This window comes from Balaenoptera ricei, chromosome 6 (genome assembly GCF_028023285.1).
Source record: "Balaenoptera ricei isolate mBalRic1 chromosome 6, mBalRic1.hap2, whole genome shotgun sequence".
NCBI lineage: Eukaryota > Metazoa > Chordata > Mammalia > Artiodactyla > Balaenopteridae > Balaenoptera > Balaenoptera ricei.
In genome coordinates, this window is record NC_082644.1 from 41418883 (window position 1) to 41433656 (window position 14774).

Sequence of the window (14774 nt, forward strand, 5' to 3'; positions counted from 1 at the left end):
GCATTCTTCTAGACTAGGTTAAGATGGGCAGAAATGATGGAAGAATAGTGAGGAGACTAGCAAGAAAGTGTATGTGGTGAAGGCCCAAGGAATCCAAACTGGGTTAGGAAAGAAGTGAAGATAGAAAGGGGCAGGGGTCAGTGGCCTAGACCCCATGAAAATGGGTGGGGTGGGGTGGGGTGGGGTGAGGTGGAGTAGATGAGAGAACTGGGATAGGGTATCATAGCTGTACCAGTTTCTAGGGCTCCCATAACAAAGTACCACCAACTGGGTGGCTTAGAACAACAGAACTGTACTGTCTCACAGTTTTGGAGACTGGAAGTCCAAAATCAAGGTGTCAGAGCCATTTCCCTCTGAAACCTGCAGGGGAATCTTTCCTTGACTCTTCCTAGCTTCTGATTTGCCAGCAACCTTTAGCCATCTTGGCTTTTGGATGCATTACTCCCATCATCCATCTTCACACTGTCTTCCCTTTGTGTATGTTTCTGTGTCCAAATTTCTCCTTTTTATAAGGATGCTGGTCATATTGGATTAGGGCCCATCCCAATGACCTCGTTTTAACTTGCTTACCTCTGTAAAGATCCTGTTTTCAGATAAGGTTACATTCTGAGGTACTAGGGGTTAGGACTTAAATATATTTTTATGGAGGGATGCAATTCAACACATAACAGTAGGTGAAGAATGAAATGGAGTCAGTGAATTTGAGAGTTTTAGGAGCTGACAGGACTTGCTAGTGGGCATGAGAGTAGATAGTTGGGTGGCCTGGAGGGAAAGTCACTGAAGATGAGGTTGAGGAATTAAGAGGCTGGGGAGGACAGTGTGTTGAGGAGGCGGGGAGCAGCCAGGATAGAATGTGCTGAGCATTCTCACTACCTGCCTTGGAGGTGGCATGTACAGCGAGTCCCCTTGAAATGGGGCCTTCAGAGCAATATGACGAGGAGTTATATACCTCCCATATGCAAGCAGGCACCAAGTCCTGACAATTTTGCTTCCTAGGTCTCTCTCCATTCCCACAGCCTCTGCTGATTTGTTCCCATCATTGTCTTAAAACAGTCTCCTTGCTGGTCTCCCTGCTTCACTCCCCTCTGAACTGTCCAAACCAAGCCAGTGGCCATTCCCTTTGTTTAGAATGCCCTTCTGCCAGATACCTGCATGGCTGTCTCCCTCCCTCCTTTAAGTCTTTGCTCAAATGTCACCTCAACGAGGCCTACTTTGACCACTCCATTTAGAACTGCAGTCAAGTACTTCTGATCTCCCTTACCCTGCTTGCTTTCTTTTCTTTCTTTCTCTTTCTTTCTTTCTTTCTTTCTTTCTTTCTTTCTTTCTTTCTTTCTTCTTTCTTTCTTCTTTCTTTCTTTCTGCCTTTGAAATATAATTTACTTCTTTAATGTTTTTGTTTATTGTCTGTCTCCTCCTGATGAGAATGTAAATTCCAAATGGGCAAGAATCTTTGTTCAGTGATATAACCTATGGATGTTGAACATTGCTTGGCACATAGTAGGTGCCCCATAAGTATTTAATAAGTGAATGAATATTGAGTCTCCAAGTGTGTGGCTAAGCCTCTGGGCCATACCCACATCTGTCATTCTTTTGCTCCCTTAGTCTCTCCATGCCCAGATTAGAAGACAAGATCCAAATTCATTCATTGGATGGCCTTAAAGGATCCCCTTTATTGGTCACTTACATGCCACAGTCCATCTTTGGCTTGGTCCCCTTGGACTCTGGGCTCTGGCCACACTAACGCCTCACTCTTCCCATTTGCCATGAGATTTTTCTGCCTCTGAGCCTTTGCTCTTGCCATTCTGTCTGCTTAGAACTCATCAAGATTGTTCAGAGGACACCAGTGGCACTCCGTCTTCAGGGCCTACCTCCTCACTCCCCTCTATTTGCCTGGAACTCAGGGATCAGGCCTGATGCTATAAGGCATCACCACTCCCAGGTGATGTCTGGCTGCACTTCTGAGTCTATCCACAAGATGACAGCATTTGCGAAGAAATGGCGCATCCCTTCCCTTTGTAGGGTCTGTGCAGAGTCGGGACACAGGGTAGTAGTGGCTTGAAATTTGGCCTTCGATAGGCTTAGTGACCTCTCAGTTATTCAACAAATAGCTAATTATCACCCGTAATGTGACAAATATAGTCACTGGGCTCGGAAGCTCCAGCCTCATGAGGGCTATAAGCCATATATATAGGTGATTTCATTATTGGTATGGTAAGTATAGAAATTAGGGAAGTTCATTAGATTTCAGGAGTTCAGAATCTCTCGTCCAGTCCTTAGGGACAGGCAAAGCTTCAAAGATAAGGAGGTAATGCCTGTGTTGAATCTTGAATAAAAGCTTTGACTTCCCTGGCGGTCCATTGGTTAAGACTCCGTGCTCCCAACGCAGGGGGCGCCGGTTCCATCCACTGTTGGGGGAACTGAGATCCTGCATGCGGGCACGGACAAAAAAAAAAAAAAGCTGGAAGAAAAGTGGAAAGGACATTCGGGGTGAAGGGCAGGCATGAGCTAAGGCATAGAGGTGAGAAGAGCTTAGAGGTGATCACCGGAGCATGAAGTTCAAAGCAGGGAGTATGAGGAATGAGGCTCAGAAGAGGGTGGGGTGCTGGACTGGAAAGGCCTGAGTGCCTGGCTAAGGAGCTGGCACTTTTTCTTGAGAGTGATGGAGGTCTCTGAAGGCGTTAAGGAGGGAGTGATGTGGGATATCAAATTGATGTTTCAGAGGGAGCTCTGGCTGTTACAGTGTGGAAAGTGGATTGGGGACACAGGGCAGGGAGAGCAGTGAGGAGGCTGCTGTAGGGATCCAGGGGGAGATGGTGAAGCCAACATTATGGCTGGAGAAAGCCCTGGAGAAGCCCCTCCCAGCCCACAAAAGCTTTCAAGGCTTGGTACTTTGAAAGGGTTCTTGGCTCTAGGCAGCCTCTCCCCCACCATTTGAGCTACCTCAGCCCTTCTGTTCCTGAGACTCCTTTGGGCTCTATCCTAGCTCCTCTGGTTATTCTGGCTGGACAGGTCTCTGTCAGTTTCCACGTGGAGGCCTCAATGTCCTAGGTCCCTCTCTGTTGGTAGATCTGTATCAGCTCAGCATACACGCCAGCCCCTCTGAGTGTGATCCCTTCATGCACCTTGTTTGACTCCAGATGGGAGTGTGACTGAGGGGCCTCCTCCACCAGGAAGCCAAGGTGAGCACTGGTCACTCGCTGCCATGCCCCCTCCACCAGAGTTCATGTGCGCACATGTGAGTGAGTGTGTGTGCAAGTGCATGCGTGTGTACTGTCGGCAGGACTGATGCTGAGGGAAGGGCATCCCTAGAAAGCAGAGGGACATCACCTGAGGAAAGGTCTGGAGGTAGGAAAGTACAGGGGGGTGTTTGGGGAGCAGGGGGGATGTTGTTAGCAGGGTCTGGCCGGGACGGGTCAGGGCCTGCGAGGTTGGGCCTGGAGCCATGACCGTGTACTGCAAGCAGGGGACGCCACAGCCAGGTTTTGAGCAGGGATTGAGTCACCTTCATTCACAGTCTCATGAATATGCACGGAAACCTGTTGAATTATGCAGATAGAAAGGATGTAAATGTATGTGCAAATTTGGTGCTGCCCTCCCTGTTGCTATGGAAACCAAAGAATAGCAAGTGGGGGGTCCAAACCCTAGGGAGACCAGGCTGGAGAGAGTGGAGACCAGGAGACTCTCCTCTGTCGCCTGCTTTCCCCATTCCTGCTGTTTTGATCTCATTCTCTGTCTCACTCTGTCTCCCTTTGCCTTACTCTCTCTCCGTCTCTCTGCCTCTCTCGATATTTCTGTCTCTCTGTCTTCTCCATTTCTACTTCTCCCTCCTAACTGTTTTTCTTTTCTGTCTCCTAGTCTCTGAGTGTCTGTGTCTGTATATTGTTGACTCCATGTCACAGTTGCTCTATGACTCTGAGACACTGTTTCTCTCTGAGTCCATGTCTCTCCCTATCTTTGTCTCTGTGTCCTTAATTCCATAGCTCTCCCTCCTTCTGCATCTCCCTCTCTCTGTGTCTCTGACTCTCCCTCCTTCTGCATCTCCCTCTCTCTGTGTCTCTGACTCACATCTTTATTTCTCTGCATCTCTATTTTTGTGTCTGTTTCTTGGTCTCTCTCCCAGGTTCTCTCTTTCTTCTCTTTTGCTCTGTCTCTCTGAACCTCCTATCCCAATGCTTGTCTCCATCTGATGGGAAGGACAGGAAGCTGCACATCTGCCCTTGCCTGATGGGATGCTCCACCCCTGGCCCAGCTGCCCACATGTTCAGGGATTCCTAGGCGCTCTCCCCACATAAAATCCTGTTTTTGGTCTGGCCCCTGTCACAGTGTTGCCACAGGATCCCCGTGACAGACCCAGGCTGACTGCCAGGACACCAGGGCTCCCAGGCTCTGCCTGCTGTGTGACCCTTACTAGTGTTTCTCCCTCTCTGGATCTGTAGCCCCAGCTCTCTCTCCTTGAAGCTGGTGGGCACCTTGAGGCAATGATGTGCTGGGAATAGGGGATTGAGAGACAAGTCTTAGTGGTTCACCCATCTGGCCCTCTGCCCAAGGGCTGACGTGAGGGGCCTGGTGGGGCCCCAGGTATGGGGGCGTCTGGGGCTAGTTGAGACCAATCCTGGCCCCCAGAGAAGACTCCTTGCTGAGCCACAGAGTCAAACAGCAGCGTTTCCACAGCCTATCCATGCTCCTGCCTGCTGCAGACTCAGCCGTCCAATTCCCTGTTTGGGGTCCTTTGTTTGCCTCTCCTTCATTTGGTTTATGTTTATAGAATACCTATTTCACAGGTGCCTTCTGCTTTCACAGATAACCAGTGATATAGAAGTGACATCTGGACTTTTTGTATCCCTGCCGCCCCAAGAAGGGGCTCTTTGGTCCAAGTGAGGAACCTAGACTCTTCAACCGCCAGTTTCCTATCCCTGGTGGCCTCAGTTTGGGGGTGCAAGAGTCATGGATCAAGGTTAAGAGAGACAGAGACATGCCTCCATACAGGGTTTGGAATGGGGTATGGGAAGCTCAGAACAGGACTTGGGGTGAGGGAGGGCCAGAGTGTTTTGAGGGCAGGTAGACCACCCTATGTAGAGGTGGAGGGCTTCCCCTTTTGGTCCTGGGCTCTGGGCAGCTTGCCTTACCTCCAAGCAGGCTCTAGATAGGGCGGATCTGGCTTAGGCCCAAGTGCAGGGGTGGCCAGAGCAGTCAGGGCAAGTCCCCCCTCCTCCAAGAGGCTGCCAGGCTGAGCCCCCAGCAACCCTACCCCTCCAGAAAGGACACAGACACAATCACTCTTCCCACTAACTGTGATTCACCCACGTTCAGGCCCAGGAGTGATCCTGCTGCCAGGAATTCCATGTGTGAATTAAAAACCTCCCTGGACACCCCACCCTATTCGACCTGGGCCAGTTGTGCCAACCCGGCTTGGAGCAGGGTCAAACAGGGTTGTCTGGAGGGCTGCAGGCAGAGCTGGACACAGGGAGAGGACAAGGGGTCAGGAGAAAGGTGGAGAGACAAAGACTGAGAGACAGAGAATGAAGTAGCTAGCTAGATGGAGAGAAAGACTGACAGAGGAGGAGACACAGAGACAGGCATGGGGAGAAGCCAAAGCCAGAGGGGGCTCTAGTACCCACCAGGCTGGTGCTTATCACTTCACTGGATTATCTCATTTAACTGAATCTTCACAACAGTCCTAGGCATTAGGCATGATTATGATCCCATTTCACTCCCGAGGTAATTGAGGCACAGAGACATTAAGTCACTTGCCTGAGGCCGCAAAGCCAGTAAGTGGTGGAGTAAGTATTTGATCCCTTCAGTCCCTCTGAAGAGCCAAGGAGAGAGGCAGACTTAGAGACAGAGGGGGAGACAGATTCCCACAGCAGCACTCCCAGGGAATTTGGGAATCCTGGAATCATCAGGCAGCTGTGCAGGGCGAGGGCCTTCCCATCAGGCCAGCAAATATGCGGGCGGCTTCCTGTCCTTGTTGTCAGAGATAAGGACAGCGACAGAGAGAGACATCAGAGCAGGGAGAGAGATGGAAGGGGAACTCCAGGCCACAGAACTTATTGGACCTTCCTCCTCCCTGCCACCCTGGGGTGCAGCCTGCCCTGCTCCTGCTTCACATCCAGCCCAGCCAACACCTGGCTCTGGTGGGGCCCAGGCTTGAAGACTCCTCCTTTCTTTCTCACATCCTTGTGGAGCACCTGCTAGTTGAGAGGCACTTCTGCCCCACATCTCTACCTCTCTCTTTTCTTTCACTATTGAGAAATCCTTCCCATTATCTTACTTCAGCCCCCTACGATAGTTTTTGCAATAAGAGATCAAGATTAGAATTTGGGGATGCTTTGATATGGGGGGTTAGCCTAGTATACACTGAGGTTGTCTGAGCACAGAGAGGAGGTCCCCGAGGGCTGGCCTTGGTTGCCTTCCGGTTGGATGCCCTTTCTAGTTGGTATGGGGAAGAGGATCATCGGCCCAGCCGGTGGGGGCCTAGAGGGCTGAGCTGTCAGCAGAAGGGAGGATCTGGCAAGAAGGAAATCAGGTGCTATCCTGGGGGAGCTGGGGAGTCAGCATTATGGTTTCTAATGTCTTAGCCCTGGTTTCAATTACCCCCAGGGTCCCCAGGGCTCTCTGACTGCTCTGGGCTCCCGAGCTCAAGAAGGCTCAGGACCCTCCTGACAAGACCAGAAACCAGGGACTCCGGTATGGAAGTCTGGAGGCAGGGGAGCTTTTCCGTCCTCTTCTTCCCCTGAGCTTGGCTGAGAGGTGCCGGACCAAGTAGGGCTCTGGGACAGCAGGGAGGCTGGGGAAGGGGGGCCCACCCTCTGCTCACAGGCCCCTGTGGAGGAGCTACATCAGCCAGCTCCATAGCACCAGCTTGGCCCCGCTGGCCTCATCCCACTCCTGGCTGCTAAAGCCCAGGGCTCTTCCTTAGCTTCACCAGACTCCTTTTTGGTCCCGTGACAACCCTGACTCCTGGCTGTCCTTCTGCCTCTGGGGCTAACCCCTTCCCTGCCCTCTCTGTCTTTTAATCATGCTTCCCAGGGTTTCAGCCTCAATTTCCTCCTCCCCTCCCCCTCGTCACTCCCTTTCCCTGCTGCCTGATCTATCTTGTCATCTTCCAGCACCCTCACAGTGCTCAGGTCAGTCTGAGATGTTGATGAATGTCCGTGCAACCGGCACGAGCCAGGGTAGAGGGCCCTGGGAGCCGTGGAACCGAGACTGCATGCCTCCAGCCGCCCGCCCTCTCTCAACTTCTCTGCCCTCTCCATCCTCGCCGCTGCTGGCTGTCATCCCACAGACGCTTCAACTGGCCATGTCAAGCCCCAATCCCCTCTCCAGTTCTGTAAATGGCACAATCATCTCCCAGCCACTCATGCCAAAAACCTGGGAGTCCTCTGTGCTTTTGTACACAGTGTTCCCTCTGGGCCTGGCACACAGTAGGTGCTAATAAATGGCTGTTGAGCTGAATTTAACTCAATTTTCCCTTTTGAACTCCTCCGCTGCCTCTGTCTGTTTCCCTGGGGCTTGGTGTCTCTGGCATTCAGTCTCCAAATCTCTAATCTTTCTCTGTCTTCTGAATCACCACAGTTGAGTTTCTGGGGGAAAGCGGGGCCTCTTTTTTCCGTTCTCCCTCTGCCCCAGGGAATCACAAGGTGTCCAGGAATGGAGCTGTGGGAGATGAAGGGAGGGAGCCAGTCTCAGGGCCACATGGCCCTCAGTCTGGTTTGGAAATCCCAGCCTTCTTATCAGGAAGGCAGCTCTACAGCAGCAGGGATCAAGGTGCGCTGGCACTGGACGGGGACAATCCTTTAAAGACATGTGCTTCCCCCATGAAGAATGGGAGGTGAGGGAGATCAGGGCTCACGGGGATGGGGAGAGAGAGGGAGGGAGGGAGGGAGGGACTTTGTGTTTCTGAGCAGGGAATTAGTTTCATGCAAATTTTTGCACAGATGAAAAACTTCATCTGTGATTGTGTAAGTCTGTGTTCTTGCTCCCATCTTCCGACACACAGAGCTGCTAACCCCTAGTTTCCCTGTTCTCCCCTGTCCCTCTCTCCCCAACACCTCTGGATCCTCTACCCATCCCTGACCATCTGCTTCTCTTTCCAGACAGCCCGGAGCCTGGGATCACCTGGGGTGAGGGGCCTTGGGAGAGCCGACCCTGGACTGAGGGTCCAGGGGTCCTGTTCTCTGTGTATAGGGCAACATGGGGGTGCCTCCAGGGGCCATGGGAGCAGATGAAGAAGATGAATCTGAGTGCCCACCCTCCCTCTCCCAAAGCCCTGTACCGTCTTTTCAGCCCCATGGCCCTGCCCCGATCAGCCTGGAGGTCTCTCTCCCATGGGTCACTGCAAACACCTCCTCCCCAGCTGTCCCACCTCTAGCCTTAACCTTTCTCACTACCCTCTACCAGCAGACTCAACTTTCTCACTAGAAGGCAAATCTGGTTCTGTTCCTCACCTACTTTATGCCTTTCCAGGCCTGCGTGACCTTGGCACCAAAGGCACTTCAGGATGTGGTCTCTGAGCAACTCAGGATGCCTCATCCTGCCTTCTAGGTTTCTGCTTAAACCCTTACTGGATACCAAACCCTGTTTCCCATCCCTCGAGGCTGTGACCCATTCAGATAGGCTCCCTCCCCTGTATCCTGGGACTCTACTCCCCCAGGTCCTGCTTGCATCATTCATTCATTCACTCATTCAACATTTATTTAGACCTATTTCACATGGTAGGAGCACCTGTTCTGTGCCAGACCCAGCTCTAGGTGCCTGGAGGTGGAGGCCACAGGGCTGCCCTCATGGAGCTCACAGGTGCCACACAAGTAACTAGGTAGGTGAACATCGCACTAACTGCTCTAAGGAAAAAAGAGTATGGCACTCTGGGGGAGGGCAGAGGGGCTTAGTCTAGGCTTCTCTTAAGTGACATATAGGCTGTCATCTCTTCCCTGAGGGGCCTGTGGAGTCAGACACGGCACTGTCACATGGACAAACTGAATAATTGCCTATTTTTTTTAGTATCCATCTTCCCTGATTAGAATGTGAGTCTCATGAGGGCAGGAGATTTTTAAACTTCTTTTTTTTTTTTTAGGCAAAAAGTAAACAGTAAAGCACACAAATCTTAAGGCACAACTTAAATTTTGACATATGTATGTACACTCTTGGAAACCTACCACTCCCCCAACAAAGGTAACTGCAATTCCAGCTTCGATCACCGTAAATGAGTTTTGCCTGTTCTTGAGCTTTATATAAATGAAATCATTCAATGCATACTGTTTTGTGTTTGGTTCTCTTTTTTTTTTTCCTTGCTCAACATTCAGCTGTGAGCTTTATCCATTTTTGTCGTGTGTAGCTATAGCTGGTCCTTTTCCATTGCTGTAACTATATCACAATCTATTCATTCATTTGGTTGTTTCCGGTTTGAGATTATAATGAATAAAGCTGCTAAGAACACTCTTGGTGAACATACACAATAATTTCTTTTGGGTATATATCTAGGAGAGGAATTGCTGGGTCATAGGCTATACGTATGTTTAGCTTAGTAGATCCTGCCAAACAGTGTTCCAGAGTGGTTCTACCGACTTATACACCCACCAGCAGTGTGTGGAGTTTTAGTTGCTCCACATCCTTGAGAGGGAAGGGATTTTTGTCTGTTTGGTTCATTGCTATATACCATCTCTTAGATCAATGCCTGGCATATGCTAAGTGCTCAATACATATTTATTGACTGCCTTATGAATGGAGGAGCCATCAGCATTCCTGGGGTCCTGTTCTGGCTCTGGCACTAACTTGCTGTATGACTCTGGGCAGGTGACTCCCCCTCTCTGAGCTGTTTGCCTGTCTGTAGCATAAGGGGAAGGACCCTGGGGGCTTTGCCTTCCAGCACCAGCTGGGTGCTGTGAAAGCTGGACAGCTGTTCATTCATTCACTCCACTTGTATTGATTAACATCCTTTTATATACCAGGGTGGTGAAGGTGTGATCTGTGACGTGCCACTGACAACCTCTTTCAGGTCAGCCAAGACCAGGGGTCACTGCCCATCTTATCCCCAAATCATCCTCCTGGAGACCGCTCCTCCTCCCTCTGTCCAGCCCTGACCCCAGGGGGAGGGGGTCTGGACTGAGCCTGCAGATGGAAAATGTGATTAATAATCAAAAAAAACATCCAAGAGGAAGAGACCAGGAAAACAACTCGGGGAAGGCTCCTCGCCCAGGGGAGGGGGGCCATGTCCTGGGCTTTGGGACAGCTCCGGCTGCCCTCCCGCCGCCCTTTCTGGGAAGCTGCCACAGGAGTGGTTGATTTTAGCCAAAAGTGAAAAAAAGCCACCCTAATTATTTATGAAAAAGATGCCCCCCTCAATGTAAATTACACTTCCCCTGGGAGCTGCCCCCTACTCTGTTACTCGCCTCTTAGTGGTACCCCTGCTTGGTCAGGCTGGGGGGCCCTGGAGACACTGGGCTGGGGGCAGAGGAGGAATTTCAACATGAAATGTTTTGTTCATTAACAGAGAACATAGGGGGAAATTCCCTTTCTGCCTGGGCCTGAGCAGCCCAGGCAGATACTCAAAAGCTATTGTGAAAAATTGAGCCTGGGCTGCAGAGTGGGGTGAGGTTTATGCTGGGGTGGTGGGGGGGTGTCACAGACAGCCTCTCCCCTTCTCTTAGACTCCTGACTTTCAGGAGCTTCCTGAGCCTTAATACTTCCTCCTTTCAGGGATTTCATTCCCAATGTCTCAGGTTGCCCTCAAACTTCCTTCTTAGCAAAACAGGAGGAACTGGGGTTAGACTGGAGTTAGAACTTCCAACTAAGGAGGAAGGAAGGATATCAAAGAGAGGGAGGGGGGCCTTGGGCCTATCCAGATAATTTAGAATTCTGATAGAATATGTTGGGATCGGTTGGCAACAAATCTGAGGAAGCCTGGAGCAGGAGTGAAAGCATCTCTATCTCTCAGTGGCTTTAGAGAACCCCAGTGAGGAAGAAGAGACAGCTCCAGGGAACTGCTGGAGTATTCAGCAATTCCAGGCTGAATACTTAGGCACCAACATTATGGCTTCAGCTCTCACCCATTCTCTACCTTTAGGGAATCTTTGCCCTTTTCTGGTGCCAGAGATTGGAGGGTTCAGGGCACACTCAGGTGGCGATACAGATGACAGGATTCCAGAAGGGGGTCTGCAGGGGGTGTTGTAAGTGGGGCCTAGATGCTGTCCCAGGATGTGGGTGAGTCGTCTCTGGGGGGCTGAGCTGGACCCTGAGTGTGTTGGGGGGCGTGCTCTGGGTCCCCCTCCCTGGCTCAGCCTGGGGCTGTGTCGGATCAGGTTTCTCGGCGCCTGGAGCCTCTTTGAGGCCGAGCTGTTCCCGGGCCCCAGCCAAGCAGCCCCGGGCGCTGGCACTGCATGAGGAAGCAGGAGGGGGGTGAGGGGGAGCGAGGAGGGGGGCTGTGAGGGCGTTTACGTAACAGCCTCCTGGAGTCCGCCCGGACCCGCCAAACCCCAGTGTGGGACTCTGTGTGATTGAGAGCGTGTGTGACTCTGCGTGTGTGCCTGTGTGACACGTGGTGTGACTGAGTACGTGGTTGTGTGGGTGACTGTGTCTATGTGCGGTATGGTGTATAAGTGTGTGATTCGGGGAGTCCTGCCCTTCTGAGACCTCTAACCCCCAGCCCCAAGCAGGGGTCCCTGACTCCCACTGTGCCATAGTGAGGTTCAATATACAAGTTTGACTCTTGAGGCCAGGTGTGTGACTTTACATAATGTGTGTCCGGCATTTTTTAAAAATTTATTTTATTTTTGGCTGCGTTGGGTCTTTGTTGCTGCCCATGGGCTTTTCTCTAGTTGTGGCAAGTGGGGGCTACTCTTCATTGCAGTGCACGGGCTTCTCATTGCGGTGGCTTCTCTTGTTGCAGAGCACGGGCTCTAGGTGCAGGGGTTTCAGTAGTTGTGGCACGCAGGTGCAGTAGTTGTGGCTCGCGGGCTCAAGAGCGCAGGCTCAGTAGTTGTGGCGCGCTGGCTTAGTTGCTCCACAGCATGTGGGATCTTCCCTGACCAGGGCTCGAATCTGTGTCTCCTGCGTTCGCAGGCTGATTCTTAACCACTGCGCCACCGGGGAAGCCTATGTCTGGCATTTGTAGGTAAGATAGAGGCTCTGTGTGAGTGTTTGTGATGTTGGGTAGCCAGGTATGTGCCTCACGTGGACCTTTCTGATGGTAATAGCAGGTTAGAAATAAACACCATTTCCTGAAGGAGCACTGGAAAAGGTAGGTGGGGTGGAGGCTCTCTTTCCTTGAGGACAGCAGGAATGGGGAAGGGTCCTTGCTACCCAAAGGCTTGGGATGGCACAGTTATCTTCCGGGGAAGGGGGGTGGGAGGTGGTTCAAGTTAAGGTCACTTGCCAGGGTGAAGCCAAAAGTCTTTCATGGTGGGTATAAAATTCCAGGGAGTTTTACAAAGTCAAGGGGAACCTCCCCCCTCCCCAATTTCCCAAGGCCTTCCAGGATTATCAAATCTGGGATCCCCATCACTTGCAGGGCACTAGGGCTCTGAACTGGGGGTGTTATTTCCCACTGCCCCTCATAGCAGAGGCAGATGGTGAAGATGGGGTAGGGCTGGGAGAGGGTGTCAGTGAAATGGGGTTTGGCTTAAGGATAGGGGTGCCATGAGACACAGGGGGGCTGGTGCAGAGCTAGGGATACTGGGGATAGGGGCGCCTAATAAAGCTGGAGAGGAGACAGGGCCAGTTCTTGCAAGGCTTTGAAGAGCCGCCAACGAGGCTTGGCTTTGCCCCAGGGAAATGGGGTCCGGGAGGGTTCAACACGGAAGCTTAGAAAGCTCAGAAGCTCATGTGCAGATAGAGCATTGGAGCCAGCAGGAGCAGAAACCCACGAGTAATCTGTTGCCCCAGCTGAGATGCAAGGAGAATCGCTTTTGGACCAGGCGGTAGCGGCGGGAGGGAGAGGGGGGTCGCACCCTGGTTGCTCAGTAGGTGGGCGCTGCCTCTCTGTTGGAGCCACAGCTTGAGAGAGAACGCGCGTCCAGCACCGCCCGCCAGGTGTCGCTGCGGCCCTGGGGAAGCGGGCGCGGCCGCCGGGTACTGAGCCGGGAGAAGCTAGAGATCGACTGACGCCGGGATCCGGTCCGACGTGCGCCTCTGGTCCTGGCTAATCCTCTGACACACCGATTTATCCGACTGCCGGACCCCCGTTGCCCCGCACGGACCCTGCCTCAGCACCCGCGGACTTGGGCACTGCCGTCGGCAGCCCAGGCTTCCCCAGGTGGAGAGGTGACGTTGGTCCGGGGCGGAACTCCCCACTGCTCTCAACCTGGCAGAAAGAGGCTGAGTCCAGGACACGGGGGGATCCGGAGGTCAAGTCAGCCCACACGCAGATCTCGACGCCCGTCGGCGCCTCGAGGGGAGGGGACCCCCCCGCCCCAGAACCCAACCTCTCCCAGGCCTAGTTTCGGCGCCGGGGGAGGAGTAATCCCGCCCCCCCACCCCCCACCCCAACACGGATTCTGTCGCACCGTCTCTATTCCTTCCCGGTGCCCACCACCTCGTCCCCGCCCGCGGCCTGGGTACTTGGAAGCTCCGGGACCGGAGAGACCGGATAAAGGACACCTACTGTGTGTGGGGGTGAGCTGGATCTCAGCTGGGCGCCACTATTTCTCTGTGTGTCCCTAAGCCCCTGCCGGCTCTCTCTGAGCCACAGCCCCGACTGACCCCTGCCGGTTGCACTGAGGGGATTCTGCGGCCACGGAAGTGAAAGTGAAAAGCCCGGGCAGTGGCGGGAAGAAGGTTTTTCCTCTGCAATGGGAGTCCCTGAGGCATTTGTTGGGAAAGGGCCCGGGCGCTCTGGGCAGCCTACTAGAGAAGGGTGTGAGGAAGCAGCGAGATACTTCCTTCCCCGCTCCCCGCCCCCAGGCCTTGCGCAGCTCCCGGGAGGGGCTAGGTGCAGGGATTATGGGTCAAAGGTCAGGTGAAAAATCCGTGGGGTGGGAATGGGGGCGGGCCACTCTTTCTCCGCCGCTGGCGTTCACCCTTTCTGTTGCGCTCTCCTGTGGCCTCAGAAGGAGTCAGGTTGTCTAACCTTAATCCCCCATGTAATAGCCAGACCGGAGGCGCGGGGGCCAGTGAAGTGAGCACACCCGCCCCTCAGAGGCCCAGGCTGCGACGGGAAAGCTCGAGGGGTGAACCTCCAGCGCCAAACTCTGGCACTCGCGCTCCGGCACTGCAGGTCCAGGCATAAAGGGCGCACCCTCCCTACGCCCCGCATCCCATTGGCGGTCACTCCTCAGGCCGTATGTCCAGGGGTGGGGGGGGGGTGGGTGAAGAAGGAGAGGGTAGTTGTGGCGTGTCACCGGAGACTTGGTGGGAGGCGAGGGCCTAGGTTCCCAGCCTGGTCCATGCTGGGTCATGCAAGCAAATAGACTCCTTCCTTCAGCGCGAGGGGTGTAAGTGTCTGTGCCTGGGCGGGGTGTGGGGTGGGGTCGTTGTTGGGGGGCGATAGGAATAGGGGAGGCGCGGAGACCTATGGCCTACCCTGCCCAAAGTGGGGCCTGGGGGCTCTGGCTCGCGCTCTTCTCACGGAGATGCTGGCGGGAGGACCCCGAGAGTTGGCCCGGGGTGTGCCAGGGTGTCGGTGCGAGGCAGTCAGGGCCTGAACGTGCGGGAGTGTGCGCAGCGGAGACCTGGCCAAGGCTGAGTGAGCGAGTGAGTGTGAATGAGCGACCCGGGGGACTGGGTGCGCGCCCAGTGGCCCTGAGGGATCCAGCGGAGTGGGTGTGGGTGTGTGTGCGCGC

General features: G+C 53.4%; 1 protein-coding gene across 1 annotated transcript in view; it reads left to right on the forward strand.

Annotated features, from left to right (window-relative positions):
* Window positions 1-14256: 14256 nt before the first annotated feature.
* CNTFR (ciliary neurotrophic factor receptor) overlaps window positions 14257-14774 on the forward strand; it is a 39726-nt gene continuing 39208 nt past the window's right edge. Inside the window, exon 1 of the mRNA XM_059924562.1 lies at window positions 14257-14273. The gene's annotated coding sequence lies outside the window, so the exon portion shown is untranslated. The remainder of the gene's footprint in view (window positions 14274-14774) is intronic.